This window comes from Anopheles arabiensis, chromosome X, assembly GCF_016920715.1.
Source record: "Anopheles arabiensis isolate DONGOLA chromosome X, AaraD3, whole genome shotgun sequence".
In the NCBI taxonomy this organism is placed as follows: Eukaryota; Metazoa; Arthropoda; class Insecta; order Diptera; family Culicidae; genus Anopheles; species Anopheles arabiensis.
In genome coordinates this window covers 1,432,337-1,452,222 of record NC_053519.1, presented here as the reverse complement: position 1 = coordinate 1,452,222, position 19,886 = coordinate 1,432,337, and positions in this window count along the sequence as shown.

Below are 19,886 nucleotides of genomic sequence, written 5' to 3'. Positions count from 1 at the left end.
GACTCCGAATGACTCCGAACGACTCCGACTCCGAACGCCTCCTGACGACACTGAACGACTCCGGATGACTCCGACTCCGGGCGACTCCGGACGACTCCGAACGACTCCGAACGACTCCGGACGACTCCGACTCCCGGCGACTCCGGGCAACTCCGAACGACTCCGAACGACTCCGGACGACTCCGACTCCCGGCGACTCCGGACGACTCCGAACGACTCCGAACGACTTCGGACGACTCCGAACGACTTCGAACGACTTCGGACGACTCCAACTCCCGGCGACTCCGGACGACTCCGATTCCGGGTGACTCCTGACGACTCCGTACAACTCCGACTCCCGGCGACTTCGAACGACTCCGAAGGACTCTGAACGACTCTGGTTGACTCCGACTCCGAGCGACGCCGGACGACTCCGAACGACTCCAAACGACACCGACGACTCCGAACGACTCCGAACGACTCCGGACGACTCTGAACGACTCCGGATGACTCCGACTCCGGGCGACTCCGGTCAACTCCGAACGACTCTGAACGACTCCGAACGACTCCGGACGACTCCGGACGACTCCGGACGACTCCGGACGACTCCGGACGACTCCGAAGGACTCTGAACGACTCCGGATGACTCCGACTCCGAAGGACTCTGAACGACTCCGAACGACTCCGAACGACTCCGGAAGACTCCGGACGACTCCGGACGACTCCGGACGACTCTGAACGACTCCGGATGACTCCGACTCCGGGCGACTCCGGTCGACTCCGAACGACTCCGAACGACTCCGGACGACTCCGAATGACTCCGAACGACTCCGAATGACTCCGAACGACTCCGACTCCGAACGCCTCCTGACGACACTGAACGACTCCGGATGACTCCGACTCCGGGCGACTCCGGACGACTCCGAACGACTCCGAACGACTCCGGACGACTCCGACTCCCGGCGACTCCGGGCAACTCCGAACGACTCCGAACGACTCCGGACGACTCCGACTCCCGGCGACTCCGGACGACTCCGAACGACTCCGAACGACTTCGGACGACTCCGAACGACTTCGAACGACTTCGGACGACTCCAACTCCCGGCGACTCCGGACGACTCCGATTCCGGGTGACTCCTGACGACTCCGTACAACTCCGACTCCCGGCGACTTCGAACGACTCCGAAGGACTCTGAACGACTCTGGATGACTCCGACTCCGAGCGACGCCGGACGACTCCGAACGACTCCAAACGACACCGACGACTCCGAACGACTCCGAACGACTCCGGACGACTCTGAACGACTCCGGATGACTCCGACTCCGGGCGACTCCGGTCAACTCCGAACGACTCTGAACGACTCCGAACGACTCCGGACGACTCCGGACGACTCCGGACGACTCCGGACGACTCCGGACGACTCCGGACGACTCCGGACGACTCCGGACGACTCCGGACGACTCCGAAGGACTCTGAACGACTCCGGATGACTCCGACTCCGGGCGACTCCGGTCGACTCCGAACGACTCCGAACGACTCCGGAAGACTCCGGACGACTCCGGACGACTCCGGACGACTCTGAACGACTCCGGATGACTCCGACTCCGGGCGACTCCGGTCGACTCCGAACGACTCCGAACGACTCCGGACGACTCCGGATGACTCCGACTCCCGGCGACTCCGAACGACTCTGAACGACTCCGAACGACTCCGATCGACTCCAAACGACTCCGGACGACTCTGAACGACTCCGGATGACTCCGACTCCGGGCGACTCCGAACGACTCCGACTCCGGACGACTCCGACTCCGAACGACTCCGACTCCGGGCGACTCCGGACGACACCGAACGACTCCGAACGACTCCGGATGACTCCGACTCCGGGCGACTCCGGACGACTCCGGACGACTCCGACTCCGGACGACTCCGACTCCGGATGGCTCCGACTCCGGGCGACTCCGGACGACTCCGAACGACTCCGAAAACTCCGAACGACTTCGAACGACTCCGACTCTGGACGACTCCGAACGACTCCGAACGACTCCGAATGACTCCGGATGACTCCATATGATTCCGACTCCGGGCGACTTCGTACGACTTCGGACGATTCCGTACGACTCCGGATATTGCAGCGCGGACCTACCTTCCGGAGTCGATTCCGAATTTATCGGAGTCGGATCGGAGTCGACTCCGGATTTTTGCCAACTTTACCCATCACTAGCCACAACACACAAATTATTCTCACACTATTACATGCCTGCACCATTTATCTATGGATTTAAAATGCCACATAGCCTGAAAATAACTTAAATACTTGAAAAAAGTGTAAAATAAAAGTTGATGTTTTACAAGAAGCTATTTACATCAATTACATCAATATGCTGGGGGCGGTCCCGTGGTACAGTCGTCAACTCGAACGACTCAGTAGCATGCCCGTCATGGGTTCAAGCCCAGAATGGACCGTCCCCCCGTAGCAAGGATTGACTATCCGGCTATACGTGGTAATGAATTAAGTCTCGAAAGCCTGCATAGGCCGACATGTCCGCGTTAGGACGTTACGCCAAATAGAAGACAACAATATGGTACTAAATCTCTTATTTTGCATTTTTCTTGGTTATTTGTTATTAAAGGGTTATAAAACGTACATGGTGTCCATAGAACACATTATAAGCATTGGAATGCATCTTTGAAGTGAAATAATGCTTAAATAGAAGGTACCCACTTCGCCCCACATGCCCATTTTGCCCCGCTTATGTCGTACCGTTCAAGTGTTGCTGTGCTCTGCGCGGCAAGGGGCAGGGTGCGGAGCCGCAGAAAACATGACAAAATACTTGGCCCTTAACCTCGGTGCGCTGGCGGAAAAGGACGACGGTCGGGGGTGTGGGGGGGGGGTTTCATACGAACGAGTGAAAAATTAGACAACAGCTTGCAAAACTGGCTGAAAGTTCGAGATGAAACATTGGAATGTAAATATACGCTTTACGATGTTTGCCCAGTTCCCATGGCCCAACTTTCCGTGCCGGGCGTGTCTGGGAATTTTCTTTTACTTTTCCGGGCGTTTTTTTTCTTTTGGTTCAATCGATTCCACATGCAAACTTTGGCGTGCAAAGTGCGTAATTTCAAGGAAGACGCGAACCGATAGCGACAATCGACCACAGGGGAGGAAACTTCTGCTTAGCATTCGCCGTGCGCCGTGTCTCCAGTGAAACAAAGAAATGGTCGGGAATCGGGTCGACTCATCCCCCACTCAATCATTCGAACCCGAAGGTTCAGCCCATTGACTTTGCTGGAGAGTTTTCCCTTCCCCCCCGCCGGAGACGTTTTTGCGCGACCATTGTAAAAGAAAAGGGGTAGAGTTTGTGTAAGTAGAAGGTCGTGCTAGTAGATTGGGTTACATTGCTATTTCATTATCGCGTTTCATCGCGGCGACGCTCCACGCTGTAATGAAACGAATGTTGAGGTCGCGTTCGTTTTGTTTTTTGTTTTGTTTTGCTCTCTCGCTCGCCTGCCTGCCTGGCTTGATGAAGCCGTGCTTTGAACGGAACGAAAAAAAACGGAGCGAGCAATAACGAAGAAAGCGAGATCACAAACGATAATTCCTACAATTTGCTCTCAACCCTGTGCACTTTATTTTTCCACGTATTTTTTTTTTCATTTGGTTTTGTTTTACACATCTGCAAGCACATCTGGGCGAAGGGTCCCTTTTGGCTCACGATGCTTTCAATCTACAGCTCTCGTTACATTTAATTTCCCTTTTTTGTGTGTGGTTGTTTTTGGTTGTTTTTTTTCGTGTTGGAAAAAAATGGCTCAGGAGAAGGAGAAACGGCTTGGGGTGAAAACGGGGTAGTGTCGCACAAGAGTGTTATTCCGTTTGCTGTTGGTTTCTCCTAGACATGATGCGAATCAGGTTGTGGTGGCTTTAATTGGATTTTTGCACTTGTGTGTCGAGAGTGGCCGCGCGGTTTTGTGCAATGATGCTCGGACTGGTGCACCTCACATCGGACGTTCAAATCTCGTTTCATTAGCCCAGCGCGCGAGCGCGTTTCGCTTCGTGATAAAGTAAGTGGTTGTTGTTTAACCGTCTTCTTATATGAATCTTGTACAAACAACTAAAGAAGTTTAAAAAATTAGAAAAGAAAGAAATGAAAAATTAGAAAAGAACACTTCCGTGTGTTACACATTGCTTTCTTGCGCCAAATTACTACGACTCTAAATGCATTAATGGGTATGTTTTTCCCCCCCTGTATACCGCATAAACATTTTATCCAAAACTGAAAATAAAAAAGCCAGTCCAGCACACACACACAATGGTATAAATTGACTAACACATTACACAACGCGCGACACTTGGCGCGAGCACAGCGGTAGCCCAACAGCGGCGCGCCCAGCGCTGTGACAGCTCGAGGAAATTAATGTGTCCCTTAATGAACGGACGGACGGAAAGCGGATCGGCGGCAACGAAGCGAAAGGAAAGGTTCGGTTTTGTCACCGCGTAATGGTGGTTCGCACTTTAGCGCGGCATTGTGGCCGCCAGTATTTGCGAATTTGTATTTCCCCAGGACCCCGTCGGCCTCCGGGAAGGGGAAAAAAATATAAAAAAGTTAAAAAAACACACACACACACCGTTTGTGTGGGCAAGTGGAGAACAGTGTGACAGCAGGGTCGGTCTGATATTACTTTATCTTTAACGTTGCCGTGTTACAATCTGTGTCCTTTCTGCTTTGTATGTGTGTGTGCTCGCTTTTATATGATGGCCCGTGAGTGCCATCGGGCGAATGTTTTACTGTCCTTTGGGCGTACTTTTTTCTTCTTTTTTGCTTCTTTTTTGCGCTCAGATTGGCCCGCGGCTCGTGGGGTGGAGGGGGCTGGGTTTGGTGGAAGTGTTCCCTACACACTCCTTCCCCATTTCACCGTCGACTCCTGGCCGTGGGAACGTTTCTTTTCAATTTCGAGTTTAATTTCTAAGCCCTCCATCCTGTCCTGGGCGCAGTTGCGCGGGACCGTGTGCTGGCAGTTTATGCTCTACGTTTACGTTCCATCTCGCGCCGGGTGCATGCGTGTGTGTGTGTGTGTGTGCTCCGATGGTGTATTGTGCAGGAGGAACGCTTATTGTGCGGAAAATAAAAACGGGGAAATAAAAACGGAGAAATAAGCGAAACAAATGCAACGCCAGCCGGTGACAATAGGAGGGTATGGGGAGCAGCGCTCGCACCAATTGAACGGCTGGAAAATCACAAGTGTGATTGTCGGTGCTGCTTGTGTGGCGTGCATCTGGTTCGTGAGTTCGTTGAAGCAGAGTTCGAATTAATATTTAAATTGCTGGTCATTATGGTTTAGGGGTTAAGAACTATTTTCAACGTTTTCAAATGGAGAGAAGAGATTTTTAAGAAAAGTTGTTAGAGATGCATCATTCAAGGTTTAGCAATTCAAAAGTGCAGATTATAGGGTTTTCCAGGAGTTTTCAGAGCTGTGGGACACTTTATTGTCGCTTTCATACGTGAAATGAACTTAATGTAATGGGAATTGGACTCTATAGCACTCTTGTTGCACTGTCCAAGGAGCCTGTCCAAAAAGGGTGCCATAGAGTCCAATTTCCAACATATGAAATTTACTTCCAATAAGAAAGAGTCAAAGAAGTGTCCAACAACTATGAGAACCCCTGGAAAACCCTGTAATGAATGTTTAAAGAATCTTAAGGTTATACTTAAGGTAATTAGACAGCTAAGGCATTATTCGCATGTCATATTTGATTACTAGGGTAAGTGTACGATTATGGCTATAATATGTCATCAAGACATCGTTTTTACCCCTGTCAACATAACTACGGAGTAAAATGTTAAAAATCTTTATGTTTTCATGTAGCCTACAATGTTCCAATAGCATGTAAAGAAAAGAAAGCATGTAAAGAACAAATACGAGAGCAAAACGAGAGCAAATATGAAACCATTACGCTATCACGCTTGAACACGAATAGTTTTTTTTCTGAAGAGTCCCACAAAATGTTTTTGTGTGCTAATTAACAACATAATGAGATGTCACTGGAATGAAACGAGCAGTCTGAAGTCGGTTGCAGTTGTTTCTAGTGATGGGAAAATGAAAATTTCGTCGGAATCGATTCTGGCTAGCTCCGAAGTTTTCTGGAATCGATTCCGGATAGTAGGTCCGGAATCATTTTCCGGAATCGGTTCCGGATTCAGCTCCGGGATTCGTTTCGGAATCAGCTCCGGAATTGGTTCCGGAATCGGATCCGGAATTGGTTCCGGAATCGGCTCCGGAATCGGATTTGGCTCCGAAATCAGAATTAGCTCCGGAATCGGAATCAGTTCGGGAATTGGCTCCAGAATCAAAATCGGCTCCGACATCGGAATTTTACTCCGGAATCGGAATTGGCTTCGAAGCGTAGTCAGTTTCGGCATCTTCTTAGGAATAGGCGTTTAGGTCCATGTGCTATGTGCTATGCTATGTGTTGATAGGGGCAAAGCATCAACATTTACTTGTAAATGATGTATTCACATGGAGATTCCCGGATTTATTTCGCTTCCTACACTTCTTATTTCAATTCAAACCATTCGATTTCTGGAGTCAAGCCTGATTCCGTTACTGGAGCAAATTGCGATTCCCAGAACGATTCCGATTCCGGAGACTATTCTAATTCCGGAGCCGATTCCGATCCTGGAATCGATTCCGGATTCAACTCCGGAATCGGATCTGGATTCAACTCCGGATTCGGATCCGGATTCAACTCCGGAATCGGATCCGGATTCAACTCCGGAATCGGATCCGGATTCAACTCCGGAATTGGCTCCGGAATCAACTCCGGATTCGGCTCCGCATTAAACTCCGCAATCGAAATCGATTCCAGCATCGGAATCGGCTCCGGAATTGATTCCGAACGCGGAATTGGAATCGGGTAGGTCCGATTCCGAGTACCCACCACTAGTTGTTTCAACTCACCCTGTAGGCCTCAAATCATCCAATTTGGAGACGGCCATGAAGCATAAGATCTAAAATCATCATGCAATGCGTGATTCGATTAAATAGTCATTAAAAAAATCGATGATTCTCACCCCAAGGGTCACAAAGCACAAAGCGGATTCATTGCGTTTGAATGTTACGTTCAATGACAATACTCCACTTGACCGGTAAGTGTAGGGTCGTTTAACTTGTAGCGAATGCAAACAAAAAAGAAGAACGCCCAATCAAAATCCCTAACCAGATACCAAACTGTCACATTAGACAAAAAGTCGTTCCTACACATATAGAAGGAAAAAAAATCAGAAGAAATGTACCCGTATTTCTTCGCCATCGTGCGCGTTTATCACACCGCCAGGCAAAGACAAATAAAACAACCCACACGCTGAAACTCCGGGAATGAGGCATTGTTTGGTTCTGCCGTTCCTGCGCGCACAGTAGGAGCCAGCCGGGGAGACCAGGACCAGCGAGATGGAAAGATTTATAGAAAGCGACATGATTCATGAAGTCGCCGCCCTCACTCGGTACGCGCCTGGACCCGGGGCACAATGGGCACGCTCGTGTGTCTCTATCCTGCGGCAAACCGATATACGCCCCCCCCAAAAAACCGTACATAAATCCGGGCGCTTTCGCACCTGCCGATGTTGCTGGAAGACCGAAGATGGGGCTGTTTGAGGCTTTGTGCTTTATTTATTTTCTCATTTTCCTCCCTTGCGCCTTGCGGCACCATACACATGCACTCCTACACACACACACACACAAACATATATATATTATACGGGCAGCGAGAAAGGTGAGGAAGGTCAATCCTCAATGGGGAAATAATTATTTTTAATGATGATCATATTTTACCATTAATTATGTGTAATTCATTTTCCTGCTCCTGCCCGGAAGGGGATGAGATTTTCTAGCGGGAAACGAAAGCGAGTGTTGCGAGCCATCTTTGTGGGTATGTGTGTGTGTGTGTGTGTGTGAATGTTTGTTTTCATTTCGGTGTGATTGAGCTTTCAAAAGTGTGGTACAGTGGAACAGGTAGGTCCGTGCTTTATTTCGGTGTCAAATGGTTTTACTTTCGTCGTTATTTTTTTCGTCTTCTTCTCACTTCTTCTCGTTACTACTACAGCCCAGCGCAAGGGCGAATAATTTATGAGACAAGAAGTGTGGCAGCAGGACGCAGGAGAAGAATCAATTTGTATACACCTATATCAAGCAACACAATCAGATAAAGCGCGTACGCATTTGAAGCGATGTAGAAGAAGGGAGCGAACAGGTCCGACCGTTCCGCAAATACGCATTCGGTCGAAGAGGGGTGGAGAGGGGGAGATGGGAGAAGAATGTGTGTACGCATTTGTCTCGCTTTTACACCATCTCCTCACGTACCACAAAAACACCCGAAGAAGAACAAAAAACAAAAAAAAAAGCGGCAATCATGCTCATGCAGCAGCAAACCACTCGCCACTTGTTGGATGGAAGATAAAATAAAACTTTACTGCATGTCAGCACTCCGCAACTACTGCTGTTCGGCCGCCCACTGCTTTGAATGGGCTTTGAAGGCGTAGAATGCGAATCGAGCAGCAAAGAGCACGTTTGGAAGGGGAGCGACATTGAAACGAGCGTCAGCGGGACAATCGAAGAAGAAAACGGAAACACAGGTGGAAGCAGTCATTTTCTTTCGGATGAAGTTATCGGCAAGTGGCAGCGCCTAAATGTATGCATAGTGCAGCGCAAAGATGGCTTTTTTTTTAAACAAGAAATCTTTCCATAAATAGGACGGGCGATGGGTAGAGCTAATTGGATTTGACGCTAGCGAAGCATCGCGAAGCGTGGCTATACGTTTCTTAACAGTCCAGCTAAAAATAACCCGGTACACAGTGTAGAGCCGCCTCGTTCCGAAGACGCAATCGATCATTTTCCGTGCGTCTCGCACATACACGTGTGTGTGTGTGCGTTTTGTGTGAATGTACACGCATCATCTCGTATTGTGTGCGCCTGCCCCCGCCTACGCACGGGGCGCTTTTACCATTTATTCCCGGTCCGTATGATTTTTATACGCGAGCTGGCGGCCCGCTTGTGCCGTCGGATCCGACATAAAAGAAATGTGATTGCACGCCGGTGTGCGGTGCGAGGGATGTGTGCGCAGCGTACGAGAGTGCCTGAAATTGAATTATACCCCAGCTTGTGTACCGGTTGGAGAGGGGCTCGCTTTTTTTATTATTATTATTGTATTCTTTCCCAGCATCCAGCATTCTGGAAAGCTAAGAATAGGCCGCCGGTGAGACACACGATGCGGTGCAGGTGCGCGCGGAAGGTCAGCTCATACAAGCAACGATATATACAAAACTTCGAACGTTCCGTTGGAGCGGTAGGAGGCAGGAACGATCATTTGGGTGCGATTCAGAACCGAAGCTGGAAGCGGAATGTGTTTTTTTTCTTTCGCCCGCTGCCGGCACCGCCGAGCTGATGTGTGGTGTGCGTTTCGGTTACGGCTGTGGTCGTGACTTTTCGCTACGCAGGCACCATAATGAAGCGTGCCGGGTGCGCAGCACGGTCCCTGTTCGGACGGCGGAAAAGGGAGCCAAAAACTCAGGTTTATATTTTGGCAAACGGGGCTGAACCGCTCAATCACGCAAACGAAAAGGGTTTTTCGCGGAGCGAGTTTTATGTTACACGCAAGGGGGCGGTTGGTCTTACTTTTTGCGGCTGACACATAAAACCAGCTTCTCGTAATAGTTCGTACGTGTGTGAACATTTTAACAATTCAACAACGAACGGAGCTGATAATGAAGATGGCATTGTTTTGCCGATACTTTGTATTCCCAGTTTAATCTCCAAATTGTATGTCACTCATGAGCAAACACTGGACGCATGCAAAACAGAAACGAAAAGTGACATACTATATTGAAATTGAAGTTGAGAAAAAACATTGAAATGACGTAAAACAGATTGCATATCTGTTGGCGGAAAATGGGCTGGCCCCCGAATGGTATGCAACCCACATGACATCGCAAGGAGCATTTTGAATCTTATCATAGTTTGAATGATGTTGTTACGATTATTTCATTCATTCTTCCATTTTTATTCGAATGTTTTGTATGACCTAATAGGGCTGCAATAAAACTCACTTGAGACTCTGTTTAGATCACTAGTTAAACCTATTTCTAGACCTTAAAGCTGTGAAGCACAAATTAACAATCAAAATTATTGCCTTTTACTGTGGACATGTTCTTGGGATGGCAGTGAAGCCATCATAATGAAGTTCACTGCTGAAATACATCATAGTAATTCGAGATAAATTAAAGCTCCTCAATAGTATGCTTCTTCAAAGTTTGAACAAGATTGTTTGAGAAATACGGATTTGTTTCAAACGCCCCCAATTTGTAGCAAAAGCAGAGGCGGATTAACACTAGTGGAGACCCTAAGCGGTCACACGGTTATAGGCCGTTCTGCAGTGTCTTGTAAAATGAACAAGAAGTTGTGAGAGGAATTCGAAACCGGAGAAAGATTGAGGAGCAAATTTGTTTGTGAGCGGGAAGTTGGTTCCCGTTTCTCGGCGCCCCCACGCGACTTACGGGCTCCTCGTGGCCGCCCAGACCAAAACCTATATCAAGAGAGTACCGTAATAACCATGAAATGAAAAGCGAAAATCGGAAATTACCATTTGTTTTCTATTTGTTATGTAAACTATAAATTTGTTTGTCGAAATAACAACATAGCTGAGACAAAGCAACAATCATATCAATAAAAATGGATTCCATTGGCGTCTAGATCATAAGGACTTTCCTGATCACACGTGCAGAGCATTTGTAATGGAATCTATGTGGCTAAGAATGCTATAAACATCACATTAGCAATTGTGCAGAGTAACAACGTTTAAGAATCTCCACGTTCAGTACAGTATCTGAGATACGTGGAACCTCATATACGCATATTTAGACGTTCGTGGTTGGCTGGCCTGGTGGTACAGTCGTCAACGTGCAGGGCTTGCGACTAACACCATTGTCCGTCTTGGGTTCAAACCCCGTATACATCGTGCCCCCCTCATACGTGTAGAACTTTAACTATTTCCTATGGATAATCAATAAGTCCACTGAAAGCCCACTAGTAGGTTCAGACAGTCCTTGACCTAACCGATAACGGCTGTTGAGCAAAAGAAGAAGACAATCGTGGTTTTTGTGTCATTAAGATAGTTTTTTGAACAAATTGTACTGATTGGATATATTTCCAGTTAAGAGCAATATGCTTTGAAAAACATTATTTATATTCAATGTCTCAAATTACGTAAAACTCAACATACTTCCGTTAATAGCGTATCTCAGGGACAACCTATACGTTATGTTTTGAGTTCCCTTTTTTAAGTCTTGGGCTTAATATGCATTCAATAACATCCGTTGATCTTGATGCCTTAGTCGCCAATGAAATGTCTTAAAACGTGCTTAATAATAAATGGACAGGTTGAAGTTGTAGCCTGGCATCCAAAACCCCAATTTTAGTTACAACAGATAATCTTATACACATCTTCAGAACGATTTAATAGTTTTTTCAAACTTTCTAGGACTGGATAAGCTTGGATCTTGTTAAGAGATATGTTAGAACTATGTGGAGTTAAGCACAAAAAAATATTCTTTAGACATGTTTAAACAGATTAAATTATGCATGTTACAGTCGTTTGGTCGTTCGTAAACTAAAAACTGTCCTGCGCTCAACATATCTTTTTTCTCACGATTTCAAAACCAGCAAAACAAGTGAATGCAGTGAAACGAACTAACCGGCACAATGATGTATATGGTCTTTCTTTCTTGAACACAAAAAAAAAAGAAAGACACAAAATCCCGGATTTCATTCACTTCAAAGTGAGAAAATGATTCCCCTTCAAGCTCGTATAATTAGCCGAGGAGCGAGAAGGAGAAGGAGATGCTGCTGGGTGGATAATTCTTTTCCTGTCAGCGTCACGCCACCACCGACAATTGATGCCGGGTCCGGGCACCTGGTCGACAGTGTTGTTTGGTGTGTTCTGGGCTGGGCTACGGTCTTCTTTTCGATTTTCATTTGCCCACCGACCGCAGCAGCATTTGTTGCCATCGGGCACTGCTGTGTTTTAGCATAATTAAATGTATCAACCCAGAAGCAATTAGAGACGACCACTTGACACATTGCTTATCGATGTAGTGCTGATGGGGGAAAAAGAGAGAGAGAGAGAGAGAGAGAGAGACGGGAAAAAGAGACAGCGGACGGTTGGGACGCATCTTGGAAAATGAAACGCATTAGCAGTTGGCTTTCCATCGGTTGTCTCGAAGCGCTGTACTCAAATTGACCCTCCATCCAGGGGGGGGGGGGGGGGGGGGGTTGGCGGGGTGTTCAGGGCAGGACGAACTTTTTGAAGTGGAAAGAGAATGAGATGAAAATTTGCAGCCCCAGCCTCGCGCCCGCGCATCCTGTACCGCTCTGTCTCTCTTTCCCCATGCATTTGCTGCTTTGTACCAGCGCTGCTTTGTGTGTGTGTTCTGCCCGCGCTGCCCGTTTGGGTGGTTGCGATGGTCATTATTTTGAGCTTTTCAGTTTAGCTCCCTCTTTCCCCGTTGGGGATGATTTCCGGTGCCCCGAGCCGGCTGAGAGTACGACGGGACGTAAAATTAATGCTCACAGGCATCAGGTGTGTTTGTGTGTGTGTGTGTGTGTGTGTGTGAATGCAGAGAGTTCGGTGGGGAGCAACAGAGGCATAGGAAGCGGGGACACCACAGGAAGCCATAGTGATGGTGGTGGTTTTAACTTTTACCCACGTCATCAACGTTCGAGCTGCACGTAAAGTACTTGCGCTTTGAGGCAGGTGCGTTGAAGCACAAGAAAGGGAATGTCTGTGCGTGTGTGTGTGTTTGTGAGAGAGAATAGCACCATTAGAGCAGAGTGTAAAAGTTAAAAGGGGGGGCGGCGATGGAGATGGGTGCGAGAAAATATTCCAAAATCAATGTGAAATTAATTCTCACCAGCGCCGGGCACATCGTTGGCAGTGGCAATTGCCGCCAACAGTGGCCTGTCATGTTTAGTGTCATGTTCGATTGACTTGTGCTGTATCACACACACAAGCACACACTCCCACACTGGCAATCTATCATCAACCAGATGGACCACAGAGCAACTTTCCCGGCAGGTGGAAAATGCCGCTTAATGCCATTCATTTCGTGCATGTTATCATCGAATCACAATTGCGCTCGTAATGAAATCAACATGGAGGCGGCCGGGCAAATCGTACCATTTTATTTGCCCGCCTCGGTCGTGTGCATAAAGGGCAGAAAAGAAGCTGGTGATGCAACAAGAAAAAACACATGCGATGATGCAAAATCGCCTGCCTGCACAAATTCGCGCATCCGATTGGCTTTCCGAGAGCGCTGGGAAAGGAAGAACGCAATCGGACGGGTGTTGTAATGTATGCTGATAGAATGAGCGCTGGGCGAGACATAGATTCAGCGAGAAGAGGAGAGAGAGAGAGAGAGCGACAGATAGAGCAAAAGAAGGGAAAAATCTTCGAACCGGGCATCTCAGACCCGTTTTTCGATCGATTTTCCTCCATTTCGCTTGCATATTTGCATTTTGATTTCGGTAAAATTGAATTGCAATCATTTCGGTGCGGTGCTAGCGCAAGCTTGACAGTGACAACTCTTAGCAAGCGAATGAAGCGATACAACAATCACGATGAGGAGGCAATGAGCCGACGACGAAAAAGAGGACAAACATTAGATGCAATTTCCATTTCGGCCATCGTTCCAAACTATCTCAAACGTACTGTTTTGATTGTTTCGATTGCTTTGACAGTGGGCTTCAATAGGCGGTGTCTGAAAGAGTGCAAAAAGAAAGAAGAAATACACTTCTCGGGTCCCCTGCAAAACATCCTTCCAGCCATCGACGCCGCATTTCTAATGAGCGTGTGTTTCCTCCCAATGTCAGGGCGGGTCTGGTTTTGTTTCGTAATTTATTTGCTCCCTGTTTTGGGTTGAAAATGTCTACGATGCTCACATTTTGGGATGTAAATTTGTGAAGGCTTCAGCGGCAAAACACCAAACAAAATTTGCACCACCACCGACCCAAGCCTTGTATCTAATGCATACATATTTATGCTCGAATGTTTGTGCCTGTTTACCGGGCCCGGTTTTCGCCTTTGTCTCTCTGGTGGCATTTAATTTGCACCTAGCAGCAACCATCTCCTCCCTCATCACCTCGCATTTCTCCATCGCTGTTTGTGTGGGGCAACGGTATAGGAGGGCTTTGTTCTTTTATTTTTCATTTAATCTCCCAAAACAAACGTGCATGGAGCGTCGTTCGGTGGAATAAAGTTTGGGCCGGAAATAAATACGCAAAAAGGGTTTGAACCACTGGTTGGGGGGGCTGCGGTGGGAAACAAAACTGCCGGGAAATGTTTCTATAACTCTGCCGGGATGGGCGGTGCTTGAAAAAAAAAAAAAAAACAGGTGAAGCGAGTTGAAACAAGGGTGATAAAAAAAGATGGTAACGTGAAAGTAAAAGGGGTTCGGTTGCGTTCGTTTTTATCGATCATTACCAAGCGGCTGTCTGCTATTGCGCTGTGCTGACGGGGTTTGAAGGTTATTTGCTCGTCGCGGCAAGGTTACAAGGCTTTCGCGAAGCTCCGTCCGCTTTAAGTCGCACGCACTGCCCTGCTACTTACACAGTAATGTGTTGGTGTGTTTGTATGTGTTGAATTATTTGCGGCCTTGAAGAAGGGTGGATGGAACGGGCTAATGGTACCGATATTGGAGGCGATGCTGCTAGCCTCACTGCAGCACTCAGATCGGAATGTGTTGCCACACGCCGCTGGGCGGTGGGAATGTTTGGTGACGCTGGCACCATCACGTGGCCGCGCGTTGCGGATGGATGGAGAATGTCCGCCCGGAATGTCTCCGGGTGCCGACGTGCACATCGAACCCCTTTCGGGGAAAGGAATTTGCACCTGTCCCGTACGCTCTGACCTTTGACCGGGTTGTGACTGGTTAGATATTTGCGGGCGAATGTGTGTACGTGTCGTGAGGCACCAGGCGTCTCCATGCACGTTTTCGTGATGTACCGGGCGTCTCCATGGGCGTGGGTGAGCAACTGTGAATAGTGCAGGCAAAAGGAAAAGCTTCCACGGAACACATTTCCTCAATCAAAAAACCAACCAGCGCACACAAATTTACATTAACAGCAAAATATGTTTGCTGGTTTCACTCCACAAAAGGCTTTAAATTCCCGCGCGACGCACAAACCGATCGCACTTTGGCACCGTTTGCCTTTTCCACTGGGTCAACCGTTCGGAGCTTGGCTAGCGACAAAAGCTCTGTTTTGACTCCTTCCCCGAGGGTTTGCGCAAGCAGCATCTTCACAGAAAACAAACGCGACTATTTGCGGCACCGTGCAGCCTCCGGGCAGGACTCCCGGCCCGGCGAAAGGCGCAACACGGAAGTGTAAACCATTCCGCTTTCAAGCATCCTTTCGCCGTTGTGCGGAAGGGGGAGGGAAGCTTGTCCAAGGCAACGATGAATCGCCGGCGACGGAGGCAAGTGTGAAGAGCTGAGAGTGAAGTTTTTAATTATTTTTAACATCATTTAGCATCGGAACGTTCACAACTGCGGTGGCTGGCTGGTGCCGTGAAGTTGTGTTCCGCCTGCCTGTTCCTTTTTTACAGGCGTTGGTTGAAAAGAAGAATCCACGTGCGATATCGATTGGAAGACGCTACGAGCAGCCGGTAGCGCGTAATCGGATTACGGTTCGGTCTAGAGCAGCGATGTCAAACTCACACTGTGAAAAGTGTTGTAAAAGGTAGACACACATGTTCTACACGCATTGAATCCATTTTCGCATCGAAAAAAACGATGACAATAATATTTAATGTTGAGATCCGGCACGAACCTTCCTTCGATGGTCAAAAATAGCTTCTACCAGCCGCCGCCAGATGCGCAGGTGAAAATCAAAATTACACTAGCGAGTACGATCCTAGCACAAAAATCGACCCTTTATCTGAAAACCGGGCTACATTGATCGTACTCGCAAGTGTAATTTCGATTTTCACTAGCGCATCTAGCGGTGGCTGACTGAAGCATTTTGTCAAACAATGTGTAGCCGCTCCAGAAAATACGTTATTTTTGCATGTTTTCTACTTTAACTGGACTGGAAAAGCTATGCAATTGGTAGATGAATATGTTGTGCAAGTATTTCAGCCGTTTTCGCATCAAAAAACGGTGAAAAAATAACTTAAATTTGAGATCCGGCACGACCATTCCCTTGATGACCAAAAAAGCTTCCACCAGCTTCCGCCAGATGCGCTAGTGAAAATAAAAATTATACTACGGTCAATGTAGCCCGGCCTTTATGTTTGTTTTTTCCTCTATACCTCAAACAGTGTTTGGAATTCTTCTATTTTTGTGAGAGAAACAAGACTTTATAACGCTGCATGGTCTGACAATCAGTATATAAACCTGCGTAGTTGAAAATCTCGTCATATTTCAGATGTTCACAATCGACTGGCATGTACTGTAGATGCAGATGAAGCAGTTTGACGTCTCTGCTTTAGAGGCTGCTAATCAGCTGGGCAGGGTTTGAAGTCGACATCGTTTGTGTGCCATTTTGGTGTGCGCGTCACAAGAGCCAGGACAAGAGTGGCGACTGCAACCGTAAGCAAAAGGAGTAAAATAATGGGGTAAAAATGCTTCTTCACTTTCGCCTTCTGCTCCGGTTGCTGCGCTCTCTCCGCCCTGAAAAGGATTATTGATTTTCGGTTTGCTGCTTTCCGACTGCGACACAAATTTGGCTGCTCGTTGGAGCGATTTCCGGGAAACCGGGAAAGGTCTGCTTCCGAAATCAGCCCTACCCATACCCCATGCTAACTGTGATGGGTTTGGAGATCTCGCTGCCTCCCTTTTCAACCATCATCTTGACATTTGGATGCTGGTGGGTCGCACGTCGCAGGCAGCAAATGCAGGGGGGGCAGTGGGCAGGGGAAACGACAGCTAATCTCGACCAATTCCATCGCCATTTCGGTCAACGGGAGCGCCCCGGGGAGCGCCCATTGCGCAGACTAAATTGACCCGGAAATGGACTCGGAAATGGACCGCCGGGTTACCGATTCCGCCCTCGCCCTACCTCGCCCTGCGATGCATTAAGCGATTACTCGGGGTGGAAGTGTGCTGTGGCGGCGCAAGGGGGGGGGGGATAATCCAAATGCCTTCACTCTCGGTTGAACCAAATCGGACCGTATTGTGTCTAGCAGCGGGCTGCAGTTCCTTCTGTCGGGGGTTCATTGTGGGGGGAGGAAAGAGATAGAGCTGGAGTGCGAGACAAGGGATCATTTTTTTCTTAACCAACTCTCCTATCCCCACCTGTTTTCACTGGTTCACTGATTGTGTTAAATAAAGGGGAAAGGCACTGATAGGGCACAGCAAAAAAACACACACACACCAACACCCGCCTGCCTCGAAAGGCGAAGAGGCGGCGGGGAAGGGACAGGGTGAAATCAAATCAAGATTTCGCATCATGTTTTGCCGCTTCGTTTCACCTAAACGATGGTGCAAATTAACTGCGCTGCCGTTAAGCGAAACGAGCTGTGTAACACGCCCGGATTGGCGGTGTGTGTGTGTGTGTGTGTGTGTGTGTGTGTGTGTGTGTGTGTGTGTGTGTGTGTGTGTGTATGAGAGAATGCTATGTATAGAAGAAGAAGCAAAAAGACTACGGCACAGATACTGCGAAAAGTGTTGCAAGCGTCTTGGGTCGGGGATGGGGCCTGTGACCCTAACCGCAACGATCGTTCCGGTTCCAATTACAGACCGGGGGGAATGTGCGGTGTGGCAGCGAGAGAAAAAGAATGGCCGGAAGTTGCCTGCAAGACCAAGATTTTAAACGTGCCCAAAATGGTAGCTCACACTAGCAGTTGTACGTTTTTAAGGGTTAAAGGCATTGCACTGACTTTGGATGGACGGAACGGCGTTAAACAAAAAATGGTGCAAGTCGACCAAGGTTCTTGCAAAGATCGTTCTAAAACGCGCTCGAATCAAACTGCAATGAACAACTTTTTAACGAGAGTTGTTGAATGCCAAGCTATCTGGAAAGAGAGATTACGCTAGGTCATGAAAAGTAACGCTTCTAACGTTTGGAGGAAAGCAAAAAAAGGTTATTAAAAGAACGTTTTGATTTTTGTGGAACCGTTTTAACCGTCTTATGAACTAGTGGTGGGAGTTCGGAACCGGACCTACCCGATTCCGTGTTCGGAATAAATTCCGGAGCCGATTCCGATGCTGGAATCGATTCCGATTCCGGAGCCGATTCCGAAGTCGATGCCGGAGCCGATTGCGTAGCCGATGCCGGAACCGATTCCGGAACCGATTCCGGAGTTGGCTCCGAAGCCAATTCCGAAGTTGGCTCCGGAGCCGATTCCGGAGTTGACTCCGGAGCGAAATCAGTCCGGGAATCTCCATGAGAATGGATCTTAATACAAGTAAATTTGGATTTTTGCGGTTATCAATACGTAGTATGATTGGACCCAAACGCCTATTTTTATGGCGATGCCGAAACTGACTCCGTTTGGCAGCCGATTCTAATTTATGAGCCATTTTCGATTCGAGAGCCGACTTCGATTCCGGAATCGATTCCGGAACCGATTCCGATTCGAGAGCCGACTTCGATTCCGGCATCGATTCCGGAACCGATTCCGATTCCAGAACCGATTTTGATTCCGGAACCGATTCCGATTCCGGAGCCGATTCCGGAGTCGATGCCGGAATCAATTCCGACTTTGGAATCAATTCTGGAGTCGATTCCGGAGTCGATTCCTAAACCAAATCCGATTCCGGATCCGATTCCGGAACCGAATTCTCTAGCCGATTCCGATTCTGGAGTCGATTCCGGAACCAATTCCGAAGTCGATTCCGATTCCGGAGCCGATTCCGGAATCGATTCCGGAAACGGACCTACTATCCGAAATCGATTCCAGAAAATTGCGGTGCTAGTCGGAATCGATTCCGACAAAAACTTCATTTTTCCCATCACTATTATGAATGCACTTAGTATTTCTAAGTTTTTTTCAAAGCAACGTTTAGTATTATTATAGCGTCAATTTGTACGACCTAACAATATACAATATACGCCTGTCATGGGTTCAAGCTCTGAATGGACCGTGCCCCCGTACGTAGGACTGACTATCGTGCAATGTTAGTAAATAAGTCATTGAAAGCCAAGCCCACTCAACCCGAATTCTAAGCAGCAGGTAAAATAGACTTGCTTGGACTGAACTCGTGTCTTAAAAGACCATTCCCATGAAATAAAGCTGATCTAGTTGATAATATCAAACATTAAAGTTAGTTTCTCTGTAGCGTTGAAAGCTAGAATCAAACTGGCTTATTCTATTCTTGCAATCGAGATGGTCCGTCGTCGACTTGAGTATTGGTTAGGAAATCTGGTCTATTTTGCAACTAAACTATACCGCTTCTAATTTTTCATGCACTATAAGTTCATGGTATGTCAAGATTTTTAAGGACATCGGCCTGATTTTTAGCAAAAACATAACTAAAGAGAACCCTCAACAATGAAGTGAAGAAAGTAGTATTCCGATAGGTATTTCCACAAAGTCATAAGGTGGGTGAAAATATGAGGTGTTTGACTTTAGAGTGCTACCACTAAACAGCTACTAATACACGTGTTACATGCCATCTTTGCCGTTACCTAACCAAAGAAGCCCATATGAGTAACTGTGGAGTGGAGTATTCTTCGTTAATCGAACAACTAAGACTGAATGTTGAAGCCCTCTTCCTAAGCGGATCATAATTAGCATTCCCGCTGTTCTTGTCTTATAATCTACATTCTCTGCTTCTGTCAAATAACTGCCAATGTTCTTCGAGGGCCTGAACTGAAGCCTCGTTAAGCTGAACTGTCGGTTGCGTGAATAGTTTGAAACAATATA